The 11,790-nt window shown below is 39.2% G+C and overlaps 1 pseudogene; it reads right to left on the bottom strand.

Annotated features, from left to right (window-relative positions):
• Positions 1–2,524: 2,524 nt before the first annotated feature.
• On the bottom strand, positions 2,525–2,977 carry LOC145800829 (metalloendoproteinase 3-MMP pseudogene; annotated as a pseudogene).
• Positions 2,978–11,790: the final 8,813 nt, after the last annotated feature.

Below are 11,790 nucleotides of genomic sequence, written 5' to 3'. Positions count from 1 at the left end.
GTAACTTGGTTCATTTGCTTCATGTGCTTCTCTTTCGAGATATTGAGTTGCTGGAGGCATGAGCATGTCAGATTGACTATAAGGAGATGGAGTGGATTGCATAGTTATGACATCAACGATGTCAACAAGAAGGTCTTCTACGACAAGAGTTCGGCGAGACATGTCGTCGTTGGTTATGACAATGGTTACTCACAGATAAGGCGATTGAAAAATTATCAAGGTCTAAGGCTGGAAGCTTAGGACCTCGATGTTTCCTGTTCCTGGTTCTAGTTGCAAGATTGTCGCTATGTCGGTGTTTGCACTGCCATTGAAATGCGGGGTTGATACGTGGGGCAGTTGATGAAGTGCTTGGCTGCTAGCCTGGTTCAACTAATAGAGTTTGAACCTGGGGCACGAATCGATTATTCATGGTAATGAATGCTTCAAGAACAACGATGATGGTTTGCAGAGGCAAAAAGAGAGAGTTTAGGGACATAGATAAAGGCAAAATAAAAAAGATGGCAAAAAGCTATGATTTCGAGTCCTTAGGCAACGTGCTCGTGCTGATGTTAGACGGCTGGGGGCAAAACTGATGCGACACGACGGAGACGTGATTAATACGCTCCAATCTGATGATGATCTTGATTAAGAAGTGCGATCTCAGTTAAGATGATCTCGGTAGAGATGATGATCTCGGTTGACATGATGATTTCAGTTGAGATGTTGATCTTGGTTGAGATGTTGAATTTGGATGAGAGCAGAACTTGTTTATTCTTGGTTTCTTATGAGATGATACTAGGATCTTGATGTTCTTGAACTAGCAAGTCATGATCTCTACTAGTAGTGTGATCTCTATTGAGATGTTGGACCTAGATGAGATAGAACATGATGGTTCTTGGTTATTGATTCTTGATTCTTGATTCTTGACGAGTGGACATATGAGTCCTTATTTCTTGGCGTCGACAAGTCACGATCTCGGTCGGAGGAGTACATGTATAGGTTCTATCACCTCAGTTTGTCGAGGTAATACAACCTAGAGAGCAGTTGTGCGGACATGTTTTTGGGTAGTCCATGTGGCCGAGGTTGTTAGCTGAGGTGTCACGTGGGTAAACCATGATGCCGAGATATGGTGCGATAATACCAAAATCTAAGATATTTAGATAGAGGACTAGAGTCCTAGATGACATCAAACTACCTATTTGGATAGAGATGAGACTCTTGAGAGAGTTCATCTTAATCTGAATAGTATGAGTTGTGATAAATGTTATCCTTGTAAAGGATAGAGTCCCATGAAGTAAGACTTCTAAGGGAAGTTGGACACTGATCATTATAAAAGTAAGGCACCATCGTGGGTCTAAGGTATGCTTTATTTGAGATACTTTTATGCTTTCATTGTTGAAGTTTAAGTACTTGTATTGATATCTGTGAGAGATAAGATTACGAACTTGATCGTCGGAGTGTCCCCGAGTGGATAAACCACCGCAGGATTCTTACATTTCTGTGACAGGTTGTTCGGGCTTAATCTATTCTGCCAATGCTCTCCAGCTGAGTTCCCCCTTTTGGTTGTGTGGTCGGAAATCAACACCTACACAAGCCCTAAAAACACATGGGGCTAATAAAATTATCACAAGATCTAAACACATCCAATATCCTATATTAAATTCAGATTTGAGAAATAAATAAATTTGATATTTCTTTCAAATTAGAGAAGTTGCAGCAGTGCATAGTTTGACAAAATTGCAAGACAAGTCACTAGACCGTACCCACACTTTCATACACACTAAAAACCCTATTTGCTATTAATATACAACACAAGAGGGCATCTAGACAATAGTTTGAGATGAGTAAAAGAATTGAAGAAGACAAGGGAGAGATATGTTCTTACCTTGACTCAAGAAAGCGCATTCTCTTCCTCTTTTTTTTTTTTTTTTTTATTTACTTCCCCCTAGTCACACTCTCCTTCTCTCACCCTCTCCTTGGCTGCTGAAACGTGAGCAAGGAATTGAGACAATGCTCTCAATTTATAGACAATAAGTTTAGGTTAAAAAGACCATTTTGCCCTCTAACTTAATGGCTAAGGAAAATAGTAAATATCTAGATATTTTCTCAACCAATTTTCTCCAAAATAATATTTATAATACCTATGTAAATATTCATGTTCAAATAAATAATAAATGAAAGAACAAAACAAATAAATAAATAAATAAAATGTATGAATTAATTTAGAAACTAGGAGGTAAATAAATAAAAACCAAGTTTTAGGGTATTTCCAATTATAAAATGGTGTTCTAGGATTTAATTATGATAATATACGGAAAAATTATTTTGTATTGGGCCATTTTGCCGACTTTTACGAAACTAGGAGCTAAAATGCTATTAACCTAAGGCTCAGGGTTTCATGTGTAATTACAAAAAATTAGGATCTCTACAATATCTGTTACTAATATTTTAGGATAATAAGGAATTAAAATAGTCATCACATATATGCATTTCCTCAATTCTGAAACAAATAAATTATTGTAAATTCTATGATATACACCAAATTTCATGTGAAGCCACAGTTTCCAAACGGGATCATTGACCATAGGTCCTGCCCATCAAAATGAACCCTCCTATCGTCGGGTGCAAAAGAATGGGCCAAAACCCCATGTGGTCCATCAAATGCCCCAACCCTATCCCCATGGTCACCAATTTGAAAGCTAATCTTCACATCAGCCACATCATAGTTTTGGATCTCTTCAAAAGTGAAATGGGTCACTGAATCCCAATTCTCAAAGGCCTGGGCACACGGCGGGCCTAGGACATCGGCCCGTGAGAGAAATGCATAGGTGAGATGGGTTTTAGAAGCTGGCCATCTGGGCCATCCCAGAAAGAAGTTATAGTGAGCCACAGTATGGATGAAGCTAGAGCCTGAGTACTGGACATGATTCTTCTTCCCCGACCTCATCGAGGTTTTGCCATTGTTAATATCTGGTACACCGCACCGTGGCATCATCATCTTGGTCAAGGTGGCCGCGTCTAATATCCCAGTCGAATTTAGGTGATAATTGAGTTGGTCTGTTTTGATGGCTTTCTCTAAAAGCTCATCAAAGTCATCAACATGGGTACCATTGGAAGGGTGAGGATAGTTTAGATACCCAAATTTTTTGAGGTACTTTTTTGAGTACACCTAGCCCTTGCACCTTATCTCCTTTATGGGTTCCGTGAAAGTGCTTGAGAAACTCAAAGGGTTTGGATTGTTCACCATTGGGGCTCAATGAAATAGAGTGAAAGAAGAGCATAAACAATAGAAGAAGAATCAATGGGTAGATAGGGGACACATTGGTTGCCATCTTGATATGAAGTGGGAACTTTGTGTCTTGCTTGGAAATTTGAAAGGGGAAGTTAGAGGTATATATATATATACACTTACTAGGTGGAAGGATCAATGAAGGTGAATAAAGCTATGTTTCAAATTGAGTAGCAAAGTATGCTATGCTATAGGAAATTTAGGCACTAACAGGGTGCATGGGACGACAAGATTTTAGTTAAAAAATCAATCCAAAAGGTCAACTTATTCTTTCAATTTTTTTTTACATTTTTTTGTAAAAAGTCAAAAATACGCTAAAAAAAAATTCTGAAACAAACGTTAAGTTGGGAGTCTTTATTTATTCTTTTTTTAAAAGTAGTTTCTCTCTTGTCTACGATATTCTCAACTTCTAAGCTCACCAAATACTACACTTTGATAATTTAATTCGTTAATTTTTCAGTCTCCATGTGCAGGTTATTCATTAAAAAGTTAGATTAATCCAATAATTATAACCACGTAATTTATATTTTATTTAAAATAAATAAATAATCTATTCTAAAATTATACTTATCATCTATATTTTAAAAAAAACAAATATAACGAAAGTAATTATATTCACTACAAGAAAATAGTGATTTAGAGACTAATATTTAGGGACTAATTGAATTTAGTCTCTAAAAACTATCATTTAGGGACAAAAATAAACTTTAAGGAAAAATTATACAAACACACCATATTCTTTTAGAATAGGCCAAAAAAAATTTATTTAGAGACTTTTATGCTGTGTTTGGTTGAGGGATTTGAGGAGGGATTTGGAAAGGGAAAGGGAAATGGAAAAGGTAGGTGAAATGTGAAAAAAATATACCTACATTTCACATAATTTCACACACCTTTTCTCTTTCCCTTTTCAAATCCCTCTCCAAATCCCCCAACCAAACACAACATTAGGAACCAAAAAGTTAACACGTACGTTCATTTCGACACTTCCCTCACACCCGCGCGTCTATGAGGTGGGTAAAAGCTGGAGACCAATTAATTTGGTTGCTAAAGGTTGTCAAATACGCGATATAGAATCGATCTTCACTAGGACTCAATCAATCTTAGCTATTTCCTCTGTTGCTAAAGGTTGTCAAATACGCGATATCAGAATCGATCTTCACTAGGACTCTCGATCTCAACTATTTCTTCTGTCTAGGACTCAATCGATCTTCAACTTCAATCGATCTTTAGTTTCAATCCGAATCAATCTTTGTGCCACCTTATATCAGAATCAATCTTCACTTTAATCCGAATCAATCTTTGTACTGATCTCAGCTTCAATCGATCTTACCTATTGTAACTTTAATCCGAGTCGATTAAGATCTCAGCCACTGATCTCAGCTTCAATCCGAATCGATCGTTGAAGATCCGGCTTCAATCGGAAGGTAAATCAATGGTTTTCATGGTTGCTGAGATCTTCATCTTGATGCACAATTTTCTAAGATTTTCTATCATTTTTTTTAGCTTTACACACACACACACACACACACACACATATATATACATACATATTCTGAGATCTTATATAATTTATTCTTCATCTTCTTCAATTTTTTTTGTAGATATATATAAGTTTGAGTAAATCGATTTGGTTTCTAACAGAGATCATAGTAATTTGGATTCAATAACGATTTGGTGTGTTTTCAATCTCTCTCTCTCTCTCTCTCTCTCTCTCTCTCTCTCTATTAATTTGATGGTATCTCACAATATATGTACATGATGCAATTGTAGCGAAGAAGTCCTAGAGGAAGCAAAGTTACTGGCATTTTTTGGAATCTCTATATCCTATCTCTAAATAGGTCATAAATTTTTTGTCTTCCTTTATATTCAATTGAAGTAAATTGTCCATGTAGATGCAATACACTCTTGCCTCAACTTGCTACTTGGATGATGTGTACTCTGCATGAATTGTGTGCGAATATTAGATGTCTAGATGTATATATGGATTTTTGTTTCAGTATATCTGATATTCTGATATTGCATGATTATAAAATTTTATGTTAGTATATCTGTGATTTCTTTTGTCTGCTGTGTGAATAATGTCTGCTTTCTATTGAATAGGTTTTTTCCAATGTAAATCCAACTGTCCTGGACCAATTGAGGTTTGTTGACTGCATTATTTATGCTATGGGATCCCTTTTTACATCCATTTGCCCATCTTTGGTAACACTATCAACCGAACTGTAACTTTTTTAGGACGACTTTTGCAATTATTAGTAGTTCTCTATTTTTTTTATTTTTAGTAGGTAAGGTTGTATTCACTAAGAAAAACTAGAAAAATGTGAAATTGATGTATAAATCAGTTTCTGTCACCAGAAGGATCATTACCAAGACCCATCAAGGGATCCTTTGTCAATTTTATAATATGATTTTCTTTTATTTCTTCCTTTTCTCTTCCTTTTTTTTCTTGTTCTGCCTTTTGCTACCTTTGTCTCTCCCCCAAGAAAGAAAACAACACACATAGTTACACCCACTAGCCACATGCCAATTCTACTTGGTGATTACTTGAGTTGATAAAGCAGCGATCACATAAGTCTTGGGCTACTGTAGCAGTTGAACATACATGAACAGTTCTTCTTTTTTCTCTTATTAAAACTTGTCAGTCATTTAAAGGATTTTTTATCTCTGTGGTTGCTACTCGCTATGTAATACTCCTATCACTTGCTGGAGGGTTTGTGGCTTATCTACTTCATGTTGTAACTTGTTCATCTATCGGTTAGTCAATTCAATGGAGCTATTATTGACAATGATGCTTGGAATCCATTAATAAACAGAGGCATATTCTTATGTTCACTTCATTTAAATTATTTGATGTACTAATTACGCATCATATATCTAATCTTATCTACCAGCTTGAAATTCGAATGAAATTATGTTCATACAACTCTTTCTGTTTGTACTTGGTTGTTTGTTATTGACAAGGATTTTTTTTCTGTTTGTTATTTTCTAAAGGTTGATTCTTTATCTTCTTCTTTATTTTTTGCAAATTTCTACTACTTTGAAGACATCGATTGGTTGTTTTTTTAAACTTGTTTTCTACGTAGCATGTGATTGTTGTTTTTTTAGAGGAATTATGTTTTTGTTAATTCTATTGGAAATGGTGAGAAAACTTTCCAATTGTTTATAAATTACTCTCTGGAATCCTGATTTGCTTGGGAGTCGAATCACTGGACAATGTTTCTTATTTGTTTTGTTGGTGTTTATATTATGTTTAGATCTTGGATTTATAGATTTTCCAAGGAAAAAGAAAAAAGAAATAAAGTGGATAAAAAGAAATAAAAGAAGACATGTTACATAGGTCATTCATGTCTTGTTCATCATCTATGGCTAGCATTTTTCCTTTTAATCTTAGAAACGTAAATTACTATTTAAAATTTGTGTGTGATAATTCTTTCAAGATATGGCTTGCAACACATTCTTGAAAATTGTTCAGAAGTACAAGCGTAAATTTGTTGTTGTACAGGTAACATTATTTTAATCTTGTTGGTCAAATGTCAATTTTTCATATTAGATATAACTTTGAATGTGTCATGCTTTTCTTCTATTGTTTCTAGATTGGAGAAAGCGAACCATTTGTATCTGAGCTTCTAATAAGCCTTCTTACAACTACAGCTGATCTTGAGCCCTATCAGATTCATTCATTTTATGAATCAGTATTTTTGGTGGAGTTTTCTATGAACTATAACATTGTTGGAGCATTCTCAACATGTAGAATGCTGATTCAGTAAAGTATTTTTAGATCTATGAGGTTACACAGTTTTAATAATACTTTGATGGGTTGAAATTTGTAGAAGTTTGAATTGCTTTCTACTTGCAGGAACTCATAGACGTCGAAGGTGATGGAATGGCTGACATGGTATTTCGTTGTATTCAGGAAATGGGCATTAATAATCGGATGATGGTATGTAGGTCATTATGTAAGCAATAATTCTTATGGTGTCGTTTGGTAACACTTACGTTTTCAGTTTTCTGTTTATATTTACAAAAACTTAAAAAACTCAAATAAAAACTTGTTTGGTAAAATTTTGGATTTATAAATCAGTGGTCTTAGTTTATAAATTTGACCAAAAAATGTGTTTCCGTTTTTAGTTTCAGATTTTTTTTACCATCCAACACTAGCCACCACCTGCTACCATTTTCCACCACCGTCTTCCGCCACCATCACCCACCACCCACCCCCCTACCACCACCACTCACCACCCACCTGTCACCATTACCCACCACCACCACCACCACCACTCACGACCCACCTGCCACCATTACCCGCCACCACCACCCACCAGCCACCACCACCCACCACCCATCTGCCACCCACTCGCCACCACCACCCACCCATCGCCGCCCGCCACCGCCACCACTACCACCACCACCACCCACCTGCCATCCACCCACCACCCGCCATCCACCCACCACCCGCCACTACCATCCACCGCTTGCCACCACCACCTGCCACGTACTTGCCACCACCACTCACCACCCACCTACCAACACTATCCACCACCAGCCACCCACCACCACCACCCACCTGCCACCCACCCGCTACCACCACCGACCACACACCACCACCACCACCACCACCACCACCATCACTCACCACTCACCCACATGCCACCACCACCTACCACCTACCACCCACCCACCTGCCACTACCACCCACCACCACCACCACCACTACCACCCACTCGCTACCACCCACTACCCGCCACCATCACCCACCTACCCACCCACCCACCATCACCACCCACCCGCCATCCGCCACCCACCACCACCTGTCATCCGCCACCCACCTGCCGCCACCACCGCCACCACCCACTCACTACCACCGACCACCCGCCATCGTCACCCACCACCACCACCATCACCACCACCAACCACCTACCCGCCACCACCCGCCATCCGCCACCCACCTGCCACCACCACCCGCCACGGCCACCACCACCACCACCACCACCACCTACCCGCTACTACCCACCACCCGCCACTGTCACCCACCCACCCACCACCACCACCCATTCACCACCAACTACCCACCACCCACCGTCACCACTTTCCACCACCGTCTTCTGTCGCCACTTGCCACCACTTACAATTTCTTACTCTTTTTTATATTTTTAAATTTTTTTAAACATTTTGTCAGTTACCAAACGCGTTTGTAGTTTATGTTTTTCTAAAAATAAACAAAAATCAATTTATAAAATTTTTGTAAATATAAACTGAAAACGTAAACGTTACCAAACACAAGGTTTTTACTTAAAAGAATTTAGTATTATCAATCTAAATAGTTATAACAATGACATATATATCCTACAACTTTGATGAAGATACACTTGTCTTGCTATATAGATTTTTCTATACCATGTGACCACTTCATGCCTTGTACAATATACACTTTGTAATGTATTTGAATTTATTTTCAAGTATCTTTTAACCCCTAATTTGTTTTGTTTTTCACAGCTCTACCAGCACATAACTTTAAGTGGAAGGAGTATTATGTATCCTGAATTGCCTAGTAGGTAATAAATTTAAATCCTTTTTGCATAAATTAAAATCATTTTGTTGCTTTGTTTTTGGTGATATGATGAAACCATATTAATTTTGGATTCAGCCCTTGTAAACCCACATGAAGAATATCGAAAAAGAGGTGTGGCGATACATGTGTCAATTATGGGATGATAAGACGTACCAGGTAATGTTTTGAATTTTAAATATTAAAATTATTTCTTATAAAATACATGCTAACATTGATAATATAAGTTAATACCTTTGCATATGCTACAAATTAGATTTAATTGTTGAACACACTTGTAATGCAGTTGCACACACTTGTGCTGAGGCTGCAGCTCTTGTGTAGGCTGCTTGTACTTGGGTTGCTGATAATGCTACACTTGTAATAGAAGTCAAATAATTTTCTTTTAAAAATTTTTCTTTCAATTTGCCCCAAAAACCTGAGCTTTTATTTGCTTCAAATGCCTTAGTTAAGTTCTTCAAGGTTGATATCCATTTTTGGATTTCATCTACATCTCTTTTATATTTTTGAACTTTGTTTACACTTCTGATTATGATCATGTGTGCAGGATTTTCATCCTTTCTCCATGACTATAAACGGTGATAAGCTTTTGTGATCGTGAAACAACTAATTGTTTAGGGCATGTTGCTCTTGTAACTGAACTTGTGAAAAGGTGGTGCGAGAGAAAGACAAAGTTGAAGTCGTCATAGAGTTCTAACTCATACAATGTTGAACTATTTTGATCTTGTTTTGGGATTTAACTCATATAATGAACTATGTTGAAGTGAATTTGGATACTTAGAGTTTTGATTTTTGTAATTTGTTTTTTGTATATACAAGAATAGATTTGATCTTGTGTGCAAGATTTGATCTTGTTTTTTTTATCTTATTTTTTTCTATATACAAAGATAGATTTGGGCTGTGGATGTCAATTTGTAGCTATGAAATTAAATATTTTCAAAATGTTATTTCAAACCTTTAGCGACCAAATACATTTGTTGTTAAAAATGTCACTATTTTGCTTTTTGTGACCAAATGGAGACTGAGAGGGTAATTTATAAGTAAATTGGGCCGAGCTGAGTAATGTGCCGTTTTATGGGCCGCGGTAGAAAAGGGCTTGGCAAGTGGACCGTAGTGTTAGCACGGTCCAAATGGAATGACAATCACCACGGTCGAAGTGGAGTTAGCTCGGTCTTAGTGTTTGGAGCCGAGGTATGGTGGTTTCTCACGGTGGACCTCGCTCTGGTTAGCGCGGTCGTAGCTTGCTGTAGATTAGCCCAGTTTTAACAGGCAACCGAGGTACAACTAAACGAGAGTCGAGCTAGCTTGGCGTTGTGCATTTGAGCACCTAGCTTGATTAGCTCGGTCTTAAGGTAACAGTCCGATTAGAGTATGCCTAACCAGGATATAGGCACTGAAGGGAAGATCTGAGCTGGGTTAGCTCGGTCGTACTATCATCCAACCGAGGTAAAACCATCTCACTTAGTTTGAGCAGTGAGGGGGGTGTTAAAGGATAACCATTATCTTTCAAGAATGTGATTCCTAAGAGGACTCTGCATGGACGAATAAGAGTCCAACTAGGATTGTGCCACGCGGAACCTATAAAAGCTCACAATATCACCTATGGAGAGGTAACACAACTTTGACTCCTGAATTCACAGAGCTTTTGTGTCTATTGTCTATTGTACTGACTTAGGCATCGGAGGGGTTTCCGGCACACACCCTCCGGTTAGCTCACGTTTGTGTTCTCAGGTGGCAAAGTAACGATGTTTTGAGGAGCGTAAGCTTGATTAATAGGATTATACAAGAAGAATTATTTCGTGCTCGTACAATTGGCGTCGTCTATGGGAATTCCACAAAGAATAAAACCTCTTGATCAGGCTTTCCTCTCTAGTTGAGATCAATGACGCACAATGAAGACTTACCGCAGTCCGCTATTGATGGACAAACCCCAGAGGGGGGTGGGAGGCGTGAAGGTTTGCCTTCTATCCCTCCCATGGTAGATTTAGAGCCCCAGCGACAGAACCCCCGAAGGGATGCAAGGGGAAAGCGGGGTAACAGCCCCCGTCACTCTTAAAGCCCCGAGAGGCAGAGACGGAGGATTGACCCTTAGGTTCTGGAGGATCGCATGAAGGAACAGGATGAGTTGATCCAAAGGATGGCGGCGGACATGGAGTTGATGAAGCACCAGATAAAAGGAAAAGGGGTGGCGACAGGAGAGGGGCGCAAAGGCAGTACGCCTCCATTCAGAAGGTCGTGGTAGGCACACCACGCCATCACAAGCAGAGAGTAAGAGCCTTAGAACATGTGACACTCAAACAAGGATGTCCAGGACTCATTACTCCAGGTTTGAGAGAACGAGAACTGAGAGGTCATATACTGAAGGAAGCACCTATCAGCCCTCGTGCACGCACCAGAAGTCATCCAGGTAGAAGGAGTTGCCCAGATCGTCTAATTTGTGAACTGTGCTTGAAGAAAGGGCAACGGGGAAGGAAGATGTCAGGGCACGCAACCCATGCAGAGTTTCAGCCCTTCAGTGGTTGGCTCCTTGGACGCACGGAAGCGTCGAAGTAGAAATGCCAATATCGCGCCTTGCCTACGAACCAACGGACAAAGCATTAGCAAGGTTGCATAGTTCGCCGTTCGTTCCGACAATTGAGAACGTGCCGTTACCTTTCGGTTTCCTCCAGCCTAAGTTTACGACTTGTGAAGGGAAGACAGATACCTACATGCACCTAAGCCACTTTCGCCAGGTTATGGTAGTGTACCGACGGAACGAGGCTTTGATGTGCATTTTATTCCCATCCAGCCTTAGCGACCTAGGCTTAACCTGGTTCGAAAGGCTACTAGAAGGCAGCATTGCCTCCTGGGCGCAATTGGCAGAGGCGTTCATGGCTAGGTTGAGAACGAACACAAAAACACCAGTGGAGATCGATCAGCTACTCTCCATTGACATGGGTGATAAGGAGATGCTGAG

The sequence above is a fragment of the Camellia sinensis genome, chromosome 10 (assembly GCF_055761805.1).
Source record: "Camellia sinensis isolate YWXY chromosome 10, ASM5576180v1, whole genome shotgun sequence".
Classification (NCBI taxonomy): Eukaryota; Viridiplantae; Streptophyta; class Magnoliopsida; order Ericales; family Theaceae; genus Camellia; species Camellia sinensis.
The sequence above is the reverse complement of the archived record's forward strand: the minus strand, read 5'-3'. Positions and strand labels throughout refer to the sequence as shown.